The following is a 14,664-nucleotide window of genomic DNA, read 5'->3' as shown; positions in this document are numbered from 1 at the left end:
TTCCCGGTTGGCTGGGTTGTACACGACTTAGTCTAAAATTGGCAAAATAAGCCTTGTGGATGGTAAAGAAAAACAGGGAGTGTGTCTGTGCATCTGTCTGTGTCTGTGTTGGAAATTTCGCGTGTCTTAAAACATGCTACACGAGCACACCGGGCTGGGGATGTGTACACGATCGTGCATGATAATGCTAATCGCATACATTAAAATCCGAGCCGCAGCAGGAGTTGAATGCTTCGCATTTGCTATGCTTTGCCTGCTTTTTGTGCTACTCAACTACGAGCGATAGGATGCGCGTAGACGAGAGAGACTAACCATCATCATTATCGTTGGGACGAGCACTGCACTGAAACGTGTCGGCGACTGATCGCGACTCGCGGGCGATGTTAGCGATTGCAAACACGTGTGCGGAGCGAGGCGGCTCTCTGCTCATTGCGTGCCAAGCGGGAGGAGGCACGATGGAAATGCTTTGTTTTGCTCCGATGCATGCCTGCCTTCCTTTCCTGCACTGCCACACCACACTATCACGCGACGAAGTGCACTTCGTCCGAGGAACGTGAATGCATGCGGTTTCTGCGGTGTGTGTGTGTGCATTTCATAATTAATTTTATCGTCTCATCCCGCCCACTGTTGATTATCTTTGTTACTCACTCGGGGCTCACGTGTTTGCGATCAGTGGCGCGTTGGAACAACGTTACTCCTGCCTGTTACGGTTGACAGCGACGAAGCATGCGGTGTTGCAGTGCCTTCAGTTAGTGCAGGTGGCAGTTGAGTGCATCACGCATGCTTGGATGGGGAACAAATGCATACGAGACGGATATTATGGGAGGGTTATGGACGATTTATTCTCCGATTCTCGATCAGCATTAACGGGATCGCTCGATAGGATCAGGTGTTTATCGATCAGTCAGCTGTAATGTGTCTTGTTTAATCGCCGTCCAATGGGTTATTAATGGCTCTATTACATCTAATTTACGTTTACAAGTACTTTGCGGTCTCTGGTTTTGTTTGTAGTTCTCCATCTCATCTCGCAGGTAGAAGATGTGTGGACGATGTCATCAAGATTACAGACCTTGTCATCCCAACACTCCGATCCGTTTGACACTGATATCTGTAATGCTTCCTCTTTATGTAGTGATGTGTAAACCGAAGAGGAGTAGTAATGTAATCCACTCTAACTCCAGCTCTGATAAACTTTATCCGACTGTAATTCAAACTCAGATTCGACTCCATCATTCTGAACGAGTCGCGACGGCTCCGGATGAAGATTCCCGAGGCCGTCAACTGCTGTCTATTGTAATCTAGATAGCTCTGAACAAGCCTGGATGAGTCGAGATAGGAATTGAATAGCTCGGAGTTGTCTGGAGTTGCCCAGAGAATGTCTGAAGTCGATTGAAGTAGTCCAGAGTTATCTTCCGGAGTCTTCCCAAAGAATTGTTCTGGAAACTCCTTTGCCATTTGTAACCTACCCATCACTACCATGTAGCCAACGATAGATTCTAGAGATTCTTGTTGACAGAGCATGACATTTCACTCTGTATCTTCAGACTGTGCGTTTTACAGAATATTTTGATAGTTTCTAGACGCTAAGAATATAGAAGTAGATATCATAAAATGAGCTCTTAGGTAGTAGTTAAAAGTTAACCCAACAGATATCCCTGACGAACAGAGAACTCACAAAACACTCGGTAGCTGACTGTTGATATCCTGACGCCACATCCGTCACCAACTGCTCCGACCAACCAGTGATCCAGTATTGCAAACATGAATCCTCCCTCCCTGCACTGCTGGAAATGGTTTTATGATAAAAACCATTAACCCAGTCTAAAGCAATTCCAATTCCCTCTCGTGTCCTCGACTCACTCGCTACTCGCCATAGTAAAATCTGGTCCATTTGCTCCCGGTGTTGAAATTACCCATCCCGAGCTCGTCCAACGGCACTGCATAGCCAATTCCAGCAAAAAGCAGGTCAATCGGGTAATAATTCAACACACACACACACACTGCATACACCACTCCGCTAGTTCTCGTACGACACCGATGACTACCCTCCGCTTGGCCCACGTGCGAAAATCGTCCGGAACTGCTCTACTTACGCACGAGGTGGAGGTTGTTCGTTATGTTCGGGGGGACCGTATATTATTCTGCTGCTGTTGTTGTTCCTTGTCGTTTGATTTCCAATTCCGGTGCCTTTTCAACATCGATCCATCGAACTGGTGACATATTGCGGCAGCAGCAGCAGCAGCAGCAGCAGCAGCAGCAGCAGCAAGAGTAGCAGTAGCAAACACACCAGCTATATAGTCTCTCCACTGCTTGCCTGGTGGTACCCCGACACACTATACTGCAGCGATCGGGGAACGGGGCCGAAGTTGTGCTTGTTTTTCTTTGCCTTTTCTCACCCTAGCCGTGTGTGCGTTTGTGTCACTGCACTGTGTGCCTGTGGTCTTGTGCGCTGTGACGCATTATATTACTGCAATTCGCCTGCTTGCCCGTTCGAACCAGATTGAAACGTCTTTTAAATTGATGTTGACCGAACCCCGGGAACGGCGGGTCCACTGGGGAGTAAAAAACAGGAGGCAGCACACAAAAAAATACCGCAGTCAGTCGCTGGTGGTAGCAGCCGGAAGTCCCTGCGGAGTTTGCGTTTTCGGGTACGGAATAATGGAGAACCGAGACACACTGACGTACAATGTCCCTCCGGGATGCAGCTCGTGCCAAGGTGGGGCACACATTTCTGCTAGTGGAAGCTGCAGCTACTCTTTGAACGAATGACAAAGCAATGGGGTATGGGGAGTTAGGCTAGTCTGCATCGGTGCGTCGTATGCCAAGATTCGTTCCCGCGTGCAACTGCATCGCAGCGGTGCCCGCGCTGCAGTAAAATGCAATTTAAGGATTGTCTCTCTGCTTTTCCCCTTCTGCTGTGGCGCACTTGAATCGCACTTTTGTATCAATTTAGCGAATTGCTGCAGCCGGTAGCAAAGTGGCAAAAAAACAATAGTGGCAAAGCTTTTGGTGCGTAGAAATGGATAGTGCCGCTGTATGGATAGTGCTGTTAATATTGTTTCATAAAAAGCTTCGGAAAAGTTGGTTTCGTTTGCTTAGCTCTGCTTAGCCGTGTTTCGGTGGTTGCGCGTTGCGGCCAAAGCAAAACCTGCACGCCAAATGGTGCACGAAACGCGCCGCAAACAACACCCGGAAGGCAGTCGGTGCTGGTGGTGCTGGTGCTGGTGGTGGTCCGCTGGTTGCCGAAAATAGCAGCGCAGCAGCCAGCGTCCACTGTTATTCGGGGATCATTATGCAGCATTATAAACTGCTTATGCTGCGAAAGTCGTACGTACCGTGCCGCCACCGCCACCGCCGCCGTGCTGCGTGTATGTGATTTGAAGTGCTTTTATTTATTGAGATGTGTTAACGGTTATTTATAGAACAATCATTAGAGAGACATGGCTGCCTTGCCTGCCTGCTCTGGGGCGGTACCTTGCTGATGTGCGTGTGTTCACTTTTGAGGATCGCGCCGCATCCACTTTCCGCAGCCGTTAGAGTATGAAAGACTTTCTTACACAAAAAGGGCATTTTTTTTGGTAATCGAATGCTGGGAAGGAAACAAGTGGAAGGAAGATGCACGTAAAACAAATGAACAGCAAAATAGTGCTCATGTCGAAAGGCTCAAACTGTTGTTGTTGGTGTTGTTGTTGTGGTGAAGAAGCAAATGATGATCGAGTGCACTAATGACCTAGCACGATAAGAAAAACAGCCATTCAAACACTCCGAAAAGCGTTCGCGCCAGGTGTGCTTTAGCCATGGAAGGAAGGTGTAAGCTACAGAGGAAGCTGGTCATGAGTTGCGTATTGGTTATTGGTGTGTGCGTTTTTTTAACATTTCGCTGGAACAATCATTTTCAAAAAAAAACGGGATCTTTACCAGCCTTTTACTGCTTGTTTTTCAATGTCTGGACTAGGCGCAGGTATGGGGAAAGTTTTACCGAATGCAATCGATTGTTGCAGTCTTCTTGTTTGATGTTGTTGTTTTTGATGTTGGTTTTCCACCCATTTAAGTTGGATGAAGAAAAAACAAAGCGCAGTAGCGTATGTTCGATTCCCCATGTAGTAAATTAATTTCTTTGGTTATTTTTATGATTTCCTCAGTGTGTATGTGTGTGTGAGGTGCTAAAAAAAATCGATAACAAGCGTGAGAAATTTAAAAGAATAAAAAACAGTAACAAAAGACAGCATGCCTGCAGAAGCGGAGAAGGAGAAGACGATTAGGCAAAGTGCAAGGAAAAAACAGTAAAGAACCGCTACTCAACACCAATGGCCCAAGATGGATAGTGCCCGACCTACCTACCCTTCTCACCCGTTTCTCTCTCTCTCTCTCACTCTCTTTATCCCCCCCCCCTCTCTCTCCTTCTCGCATTGCGATCGTCGCACTTGAGCTGAGCACAGCATAAGCACAGCCATAACACGCAACTTGAAACGCTCGTTTATATGGACCGACTCGGGCGCTACTACTACTGTATATCGAGTCCGCGCTTCAAAACTGCTAATGATGATGATGACGGGGGGTGGGGGTGGTTTTACTTGATTAGCGATATATCGGGGTCACCAAATGCTTCCCCAATCCCATCTCTCGGTGCCCAACGCCTCAAGCTTTCCTGTGTTGCCACGTGTATGCACCCCTTTTTTACATCGCCGCCTTTCCCCCCCCTTTTAATCAGTCCATTTAAAGAGCTCATCCATGCCCTGTGAGACTGTGTGCCTCGTCAGTCATCTCGTATTTCTCTGGCCGTGCGCTACCGAAGCAGTTTGTGAGCCGGGGGGGGGGGGGGGGGGGGGGGGGGGGGGGTGTTTTTTTTTATTTGTATAAAGCGGTCGAGAGGGATCCGTTTGATCGGCTGACCGGAAGTAATTGGCAGCCGGTACGATCCCCCCGCCGGCCTGTGCTTACGGAAATAGGAACTCCAGCTAACGCGCGCCCCACACATGGGATTCTTCATAGTGACGGAGGCATTATTGGGGTTGAAATGAAAATCGATCGGTAGCGATTTTTCAGTCCCGTTTTAGTGTTGTTTTATACTCTCTTCAAACCCTTTTTTTATATTGTGGAATATATTGGATTTTCAACCTGCTGGCAAAACAAAAACCAGAATTAACACATTTTTGGGGGAAAAATTGTAGAAAAATGTTTCATCAGTTTCAGAACACTAACAAGCTCATAGTGTGACGAAAGTAGCATTGAAAACGCCTGGAACTTCTAATAAACTTCTATTCAATTTAATATAAATTTTCCACTCATATTTGACTGCACATAATCGATGACAAATCGGCTTGAGCCGCACAAGCGAAGGAAAGCATGCAACCACGATATAAATATCGTATTTTCCTCCCCCCCATTTCGTTCGGGCGTGTGCGGTCGGGTAGAGTACATGAACTTTGGCATTGACGCAAAGTGTTTCGCCTCTGCGGCCCAGCCTGGAGAAAGCATCGCTGCTAGAGAAGATGTAGAGGGGCCATTCTGCCCCCCCCCTCCCCCCACGGCTGGCTGTGTTGAGTGCTGTTGCGGTTGCGTACTATGGAAGGGATTGCGTCTGTGGGTCACACGGCCACTTCCCCGCGCAAGGAATGTCGGTCGTCCTCCGGTCGTCTCTGTGCAGCAGCAGCGCGGCCCAGCATAGAACCCTCATCATCACCATCATCAGCATCATCATCGCTATCGTGTCATGTTCATGGAGCGTTCCGTGAGGTGGCGTCGGTTGTTTATTTTTAAAAGCCCATTCCCCTACCAGCCAGTGAATTAAGCAGTGAGAATGAGTGATAGTAGTAGTAGTCAGTGGCATCGTCACTGAAGGCGGGAGGGAACCCACCGTGAAACATACCGTGAGCGATGATGTCTCAGAAAGTCGAGTCAGCAGACAGACACACATTGCGCGCGATATCCGTCACGCGCACGCCAGTCGAAGTCATTGATACTTACGCACAAACACACACACAGCTGTTTACGATGGGGCGTTGTGTATGTCTGGACATTGTGAGACAGATGGGACATTTCTCACATTGAAAAAGAAGACGATATTTCAATTTATAATGTTGCTTTGTTGCTCCAGATCTCGTCTCGTCTCAAACGGTTGTTGTCAAGATCAAGTTCGACCAAGTACCAGGGGCCTCGGATCTTGGGTCCCGCGTGACGTGTACTATGTGAGAAGTGGATATGCAAATGGACGGAGAAAAAGCACACACACACACACACACACTCGCACCTAACACTTTATTTTCATTAGTACTAATTTGCGTCCTTGTGTTGTTGACGGTGGTGCTGTAGAAGTTTGCTGTTTATTGTAAGTGAAACGTACGCAGCAAGATGCAATTTCGGTTTGCTGTCATTTGCTGCAATGTGCTGTGTCCTGTGTTATCTCCTTCCAAAAACTGTTTTACACCCTAGTTGAGTGTCCGTCCGGGGGCTTTGCGAACCTTAGGAAGTGCAAATATCTCTTCACTTCCGGTCACTTGCAGTACGGCGAGTGCTTACCACTGCCCCACGCCGGTCCATCATCAATCAATCAAGCTGATCGATCAATCAATCAATCAGCAGCCCATCCATCCATCTCGATTGATTCGTGCAAAAACCGGCGACGATGCGCCATTCTGAGCGCGAACTGTTGAAGCGCATAGGTGGAAATGCACCGTCACACACACTGGCTGACGATGCCCCAGTCTCTGTATAATTTGTATCTGTACCCTTTCTTGACCCACCCCCCCCTCAAATGTCGCCCCGTTTATAGAAAGTAATGCGCTGGAAGTAATGAAACTTTCCACCTCACAGGATCATGGTTTAAAGATGGATTAGTTTGCTGTTTGCTTAATAATGGCAACGCTTCTCTCGCCCGTGATGCCGTTTTTAACTCATCGCTTTGCCTACTTCGATTCACTTTGGTTGGGGGTTGTCCCGCGGCGGGGTCCTCCGATGATGCTGCTGCTGCTTTGGGTAAAAAGGATGGACACAGCAGCACCGTGCCCGTTCGATCGATTCCAAATTTAGAATAATACTTACCAATGGTCTCTCTCTCTCTAAGCACAGCTCTTGGGGAAGGGGAAGAAGCTGTGTGTGTTTGTGTGTGTTCCCAAATGTAAGACACACGGAGTACAGCGTGTGCAGCTCATCGAATATCATCATCCTACCCGTGTGTGTGTGTGTGTATTTTCGTTTTAATTTTATTACTATTTTACAACTCACTCACTAGTAATTGGACACAGCGCGTGGGAAGAAAGTAGCGAAGTTCTCGGGGGGAGGGAGGAAGGGGGGGGGGGAAGCATCCAAATTATACAGCGAGTGCATTAGAGTGTAACGTGCACTCTTTAACGGTTGCAATTGCATTTTAATGTGCATTTGATTGAGCAAGGCTAAGATCGGATCGTGCGGTGTGGGATGGAGGAGGAGGTGTCGTTGAGTCATCGTATAGAAAACACGGTCCCGATGTTGTACAGAACTGCAACGCACTTTTGTGCATCCAGATTAGACTCTGGAGCATTAACAGGTTTAACGCATAGAAGAGGCATCTTCGCTTAACTGAAACGGCATAAAATGTGTTCCATTCCGTTGTAGAATACACGAAAGACGTTATTTTTGTGCACTACTCTGTTGCCCCCATGGGCGATGATGCACCCGCCGCCCGCCCTGTGTGTGTGTGTGCATCCGTCATCGTCGTCATTGAAGCATGAACGGTGGTGGTCATCAACCATCCTTGCGAAGGTCGCGGCAATCGAGCGTACCCAATATATCCATCCGCGCAATGGTCGTGTTATTCAGCGTGTCTCGTCCCATCCCGTCCCGTATGTCCCTGTCGGGATGCGCTGGGTGGAAACGAATTAATCAACGGTCTTGCCGGTCGGTCCGGTTATGGAGGCGTGATGGTATCTCTAGGCCATCTCGCACGTGCTCTCTCGCAGTTTAAAATGATGTTATATCTATGGAAAGTGACTTTCAAGTAGATGAGATGAGATTGGAGGAGGATTTTGGAAACTGTGCTATACTAGAACTTGTTGCCACTAGTTGCTTAGCAACTTAAGGTTGATTGAATTGCGCTTCCAAGTCTCCGTGTATTTGACAGTAATCACCTAACCATGCTGTCATGTGGTACCTCATTTATGGAGCTGTAATTGTAATGAATTGCTTTGACCTTTGCAAATGTGATAAAATAATACATTGCTCGTAATCAACTCCTCCGGCGCGAATGCTATTCAACTCTTTTATCAGTTCCGATACGCATCTCGTGCGAATCGGCGGGGCACTATCAAGCTGTGGCGCAATTGCTTAACAATCCTTGTGCCCACCGGCTGGAGGACACCGGTCAATGGACACAGCTTTTCGAGCAAATGTCAACTCACCGTTGTGGCCCTCCCAACTGGGTAGGACTTTGCTTACTTGCACATTCATTCACCAAGCCAAGGGTGTGTGTGTGTGTGTGTGTGTGTTTGTGGTGCTTCTGGCTTCAGAGTTTTACAGGGTTTTACAGGAGTTCTCATTGCTGTGGGACACTTTATTGACTCTTTCTTGTGTGAAATGAAATTAATGTAATGGGAATTGGACTCTATAGCATCCCTTGCTGGACAAATCCAATAGGAATTTCCAACGAGCCTGTCCAAAAAGGGTGCCAAGAGTACAATTTCCATCATATTAAGTTCATTTCCAATAAGAAAGAGTCAAGGAAGTGTCTCACAACTACGAGAACCCCTGGAAAACCCTGTACTACGCGTGCATAACCGTCCGGAAGGTCAAACGCGCCCGGAACACTGCGCGGGGGTGGATCGGAGTTTCGGTGGTGACATATTGAAAGTAGTTGTATCGTCTCCATCATCCACATTATTAGCATTCCTCCCGATTGCTTGTTTATACTCTGCACTTCTGAAAATTAAATCTTGATTTCCCTTGGTTCATTTTCCAATGTAAAGATCTAAGGGGCTTTTTGTAAGGAAAAAAAACGTCACTTCCTTTCGCCAGATGAATTTGGCACATTTGTCAATGAACTTCACGTAGCCGTAGGAAGGGGTTGGAGAATGGTTGTATTTTCGTTTCGAAAATAGATACTGAGTTTTGGATATTTTTATGTCCACCACCCCATCTGTTTTCGCATTCGCCCTGCCGTTGGCTGCGGGGTCGTTCGGTTGCGTACCGCGGTACGCTTTGCCGTGGAACCGACGCGACCAAAACAGTGCAAGAAACACGTCAGCAGCAGCAGCGATGCCGACGGTTCTGGGTTTCAGGAAGGATTGATGATTAACGGGGGGACCACAGCGAATGTGACGCACATTCGCGACCGGCCGCCACGAACGCGACTCTTACGGGACAGAACGCGCGCTGCGGTCTGGCGACCCGAACCTCCCGGTTTTCTGTTTCGCCGGGGGTTTGAAACTCCCGCGCACATTTGATGCAAAATAATCCATTTCAGCGAAGAGACTAGAGCGGGGTGAGCCCAACACTCCACCGCGGGTTTGCCCTCGAGCTTCCTTTGACGGATGACGTAAATAATATATCTGTCACGTAAACCACAGTTGGATCATCAAATTTGGGAAGCTTTTTTTGTCATAATGAAGAGCGTTAAGCGAAGCAGTTATTTCGTATTTCATTTTTTTTACCTTTGTGTTTGTGTTAGAACAACCTCTTAACGTTGTTAATGAGCGAATTGGCTTAAAAAAACTGCTACAAAAAATTAAATTAAGCAGATTTGAAATACCGCTTCTAGTTGTTGCGAAACTATATGACATCGCGGCTGAAAATTGGTAAGTTGAAAAGCACTCAGAAGATTCGCTCAATCAAAGCGAGAGATCTCTATTTTTAAGACTGGTGTTTTGATGAGCTTACAGCTAAAGCGGTGTCGTTCCGAAATAAAGTGGTCTGAGTAGGGAATGTTTTCGAATGAAATCGCAGGCATGAAGTTGGTAGAAATTAAGTTAAGTTATGTACAATATTTACAAAACAGTTTGGTGAAATTTCCACTCCGTTCGTTGCTTTCAACCCGAATGAATTAATGACGACGACCCAGGAACACATGCTCTAGACTTGAATTGAAGACTAATTCTCACACAGGGCAAAAGGGAAAACTGTCTTCGTCCTTCAGGTTGATGGCCTTGATGGCCTTGACGCCTTCCCAACGCACGGTCTCGTTTCACACACACGCTCTGGCCCCTTTTGCTTCTGGCCGTGCTTGCTGTCACTAAACCCCTAACTCACCTTGTTGTGCATTGCTCCGGCTGTGGGTTTTGTTTTTCCTGGAGCTCCTCTGCCCTATTCACCACTGCCTAGGTTGCGGTATACAACGACAGCGGTTTATGATTTTATTAGTATAATTTTATTGCACATTGCGCCACTTTCGTGACCGAAATCCAGCAAAGCTCCACCTTGTCGCCGATGGATGTTGGGTTGTTGTTGTGCGTATGTTGTGCAAAAGCGAAAAGCGCCAATGGGGAACCACTGGGCAGAGTTGAAAGGCGTTGGCATGATTGGCAGAAGAGAGTAAGTGTGTGTGTGTGTGTGAGTGAGAAAGCAAACCGAGTGGTTGTTGACCTAAATATGTTAATTTAGTTTTCCCTTCCGAGGGAAACTGTCTAGTGAAATATGTGCTATTGGGAAGTATGGCAAGATCCAAATCTCTAACCCAATCACTAGTTGAACAAAAGCGGAGTAATTAGAATGAATGAATGAAAAGTCGGCAAATTATTCCAATGGAGAGCAGTCAGTGGTAAAAAAAAAGATCACTATCAACACTATCAAGCGACTAGCAAATATTATTATTGTTATTATTACACCCTCCTTCCCTGTAATTCTTATCAGCAGGCGCAAGAAACAACGAACCCTCCGTGATAGCAACTTCAGAGGGCAACGGCACCGCCCTCATGTTTACAGCTTCTGTGGAACTAATTGGAGGTAGTTTTTTGTTGTTGTGTTGTGTCCAGGTGTTGCTAGAAGTTACGATTAAGCTGGATTAAGGGGTAGCTGGATGTGAGCAGACAAACTACAAGGCGCAAGTCGTCGTACCGCCACACAGTGTGTCAGTTGAACGGCTCATCCGGTTATGTTTATCCACTACCACAAGGTACCACTGCTTATCGGACGAAATCAGCGTGTGTGTCGCACCCGAGGGGGGGTGTTCTATATCTGCCGCGAAGCCGTGAAGGTCAATGTCTGGCCTTGATGACAGTCGTGACAGCGTTTATCAAAAATGTCATACAGGGTTATTTTCTGTTTGAGATTGTCGATGCGGCACTGGTTCCCAGCGTTTGAAGCACTCTTCTACAGCTTACTTCAAAAGTGAAGAGCGTTAAAGAATTTGCGGAAGAAAATTACCCCAAAATATCTACGGGCAAATGAATGGGAGAACTCGCAACAGCACCGGAACCATCGATGAAAACGCGCACAGGATATAAGAGCGGCACTGTGCCGTTAGTAGGAAGATGGTTTATTTATAGCCCCCCCCCTCCCTTAACTAACTCCCCTTCCTAGAACGATGTCCTCGATCTGCATGCAGGACGGATGAACTGGTGAAGCGAGATTCGCGGGCTGTGTTTTAGGAGACGGAGGAACTGTGAAGACGACAGGGTGGCAGAGAATTCGATCGCAAGAAGTACCTCAGCTTATTCGGCTAAACCGCGGCCCGCGGATATATATTTCGTGCAGCCGTGGGTGGTTCAGGTTCAGGTCTGCTTGCTTTCCTCGTGGTGGTGTCCTGAGCGACTCTGTTACTGCATACCTTCTCTAGGGAAGGGAGAGCGAGAGCGAGAGCGCTCCAAGAAGCAGCGGCAGGCGATCGCGGGAATGGTCCGTGTTGGCGTAAGGTTAAAATTAAAATTGAAAACAAAAACATTTTGCTGCCAAAATTAACCCACCCACCGAACATGCACACGCCCCCTCACATCCCCCTTCTCTCTTTCACTGTAACCTTCCCCCCCCCCCCGGCATTGTCTGCAATTCCGCGGGGAAATGTGGTTTGTTTTCTTGGTTCTTTTTTCCTCCGCTTAGACGACTCTTCTTTTTAACTCTCCACCATGGGGTATGCAAGATAACAGAGAGAGAAAGAGAGAGTGGGACGGGAGCACGCGGGCTTTGTTGTGGTTGTGGGGAGAAAATGCGAATGAAAATCGTGAGCTCGCTTCGAATGAGTGCTATTTTCATTCACTACTAGTTCTCTCCCCATTCTCCCAATGCTGCCCTGCCGGCGTTCCAATCGTTGTGTCGTGTGGCGTTACTTGTTTTGCGGACCATTTGTCACGTCAAGCCCCGTGCTAAAAGTTGATGGTTGCTTCTGCTGCTGTTGTGGTGCTGCTCGTTTGCTGCCGCACGCTACACGGACACTATCTGTGTGTTCTGCCGGCTCGTTTGAGGGTAGAGATTCACCGTTGCCTGCGTGTTGTAAGCTTATCGTGCAGTTATCAAATGGTCAAGTAAAACGCATTTAACTATGCGTCCAATTTTTCGGATTGTGAATGATCGCCTCCCCGACCTGTGGATGCCTTTTTTTTAATGCTGCTAGTTCCATGCACAATTGAAGCGATCTAATACTAAATCTAATAGAATTCGATGTACTTCACGCATGCACTAGCTCTCGAGGTAGGCGCTCCCAGGTGGGTTCTCCCGGGCGGGCGACTTGAAACACGAAGTTCAAACACTCTGGGTGGTGTCGTCTCTCGGGCGGCAAAGACTGTCGGGATCCCGGCACGGTCGCACCGTGTCATTTTATTATTATACAACGCGAAACCGTCCCCAGTCTGTCAGCGTGTTATAAAAGCGCGTTCTATCGCCTCCCACACTGCCCACAGTGTGTCCCCCCGTGGCACCAAACCGGGCGGTGGCAGCGGTTGTCTGTGTCTGCGTCGATGGGGAGGTGTCAAGAGGCCAAGCGGTCAAGACGAAGTCGTCACTAGCGCGCCGACCGGGTCGGTCTGCTGCTCTACATACCTTTGGCCGACACTGACCGATCCCGAGCGGTGCGACATTGGGCATTAGGGTGGTGAGCGTGTGTGTGTGTGTGTCTGTGTTTCGAGGCCGATCCTCAAGGGAAGAAGCACATCAAACGGGGGCTTCACTGGCCCGACATGCAAATCAGCTGTACACTGTCTGTGTTTGTGTGTGAATAAGGGATGATTTAAGGTGGTTTTTCTGTAGGAAGTCTGAAGGGAGAGAGAGCACCGTTGGTGGATGGATTGATGATGGACAGATCATAGATGCAAGGGAGCGTCTTTTTGGCAATGGGATGGTTATTGTAAAGGGGTTTTGAGCTGCTGCCAATATATGAAGCTGTCCATCATCCGTGTACGTCTGTGTGTGTATATGTTGGGGAAGGTTTCGCGAATTCAATCGGATAGAAACGGTCACCGGGCGGGCTACCGGTTATATAATGTGTGTGTGTGTGTGCTGCCAAGTCAGTCCGTTGTCTCGTTGTGTTTTTTTTTGCTGCCTAGCCCTCTTCGTAAGCGGTAAGCGTTTAGAATGATCTTTCTAGCCCCATTCATGCTCCATAGAGAGCAAAGTGTGTAGTGCGCGTAGTGTGGCGTAAGTTTCGTAAGATGATATTGACCTCGTTTTTGTGCGCTGTTATGCACTAACTATCGCACATGCAACACTGCAACCGCATTCAGGTGTGTGGGAGAAGCGCATGAACCTGTTTTTCGCGTTGGACTCGGTCACTCAATGAAAGCGTTCTAAGAAATTGTGAGACTTTAAATGTTATATTTTTCTTGTCGGCTGCCCCTTGTGCGGTCGATATTCGGTAATGCTGACGCACGACGACACGCCGAGCAGGAACTGTAGCAAACCCCGGGTGCTGTGCGGTCGTCGTGTGTGACGTGCGAGAAAGCACGCAACAAAATACGAAAAATAAAATAGAGTAATGTGATTGACACACACACACACCACGGCCTGAAAGGGTCAATTGGTGACTGTCTAACGCAGTGATGTCAAACTCAGCTTGGGTCGCGGGCCGGTTTATAGTTAAAAATATTTCTGCGGGCCGCAGTTGAATGGGTTGGGGTTTTGCAGTTTTAGTGTTCCAGTTTTCGAAATATTAAAAAAATTAAAAAAAAACAGCTGGATGTGGAAATTGCTTTTGATTTAAAATCATTTGTTTAAATAATTAATGGCTATGAGTGTGTACATGTTTTCCATTATTTTATTATAAAAAAATAGTAATATTTTTTTAGTTTTTGGTCTGCTGGTGGTTTCTCTTTCGGCCACTACTAACACCACATGGTGCTTTCGATCGTGAAAATCATTAAAGACTTATCCTTGGACCTAGAATTAAATCATAATCGTATTTTTTCGCAGCCTCCAACAAATGCATGCATGTGAAATTCTTCACAATACATATTTGATTATGTAGAAATGAGAGAATCTTCTTCTTCTATTTGGCTTAAATAGGCCTTTCGAGGCTTAAATCATTACCACACATCCGGATAATAGTCAACCCATGCGGCTACGGGGAGACGATCCATTGTAGGCTTGAACCCATGACGGGCATGTTATTGAGTCGTTCGAGTTGACGCCTGTACCACGGGACCGCTCCATGGGAAATGGGAGAATATGGAAATAAAATCATACTTAGAATAGCAGTAGCAGTTCAAAATGGCACACGAAGTGCAAATCCAGTCTTTTGTCAACGCCTGATAATGACTGATAACGATAACT

At 47.3% G+C, this 14,664-nt stretch overlaps 1 protein-coding gene across 5 annotated transcripts in view; it reads left to right on the top strand.

Annotated features, from left to right (window-relative positions):
• Positions 1–14,664, top strand: part of LOC121587770 (serine/threonine kinase SAD-1) — a 34,320-nt gene that overhangs the window by 7,054 nt on the left and 12,602 nt on the right. Inside the window, exon 1 of one of the 5 annotated variants that reach the window (XM_041904877.1) lies at positions 12,764–12,991. The exons of 3 other annotated variants lie outside the window; for them this stretch is intronic. The gene's annotated coding sequence lies outside the window, so the exon portion shown is untranslated. Of the gene's footprint in view, positions 1–12,763; positions 12,992–13,069; positions 13,458–14,664 lie in introns of those variants that run through there. One more of the 5 variants, XM_041904878.1, reaches the window with a different exon arrangement.

The sequence above is a fragment of the Anopheles merus genome, chromosome 2R (assembly GCF_017562075.2).
Source record: "Anopheles merus strain MAF chromosome 2R, AmerM5.1, whole genome shotgun sequence".
Classification (NCBI taxonomy): domain Eukaryota; kingdom Metazoa; phylum Arthropoda; class Insecta; order Diptera; family Culicidae; genus Anopheles; species Anopheles merus.
Note: the sequence above shows the minus strand (reverse complement) of the source record. Positions and strands in the feature narration are given on the sequence as shown.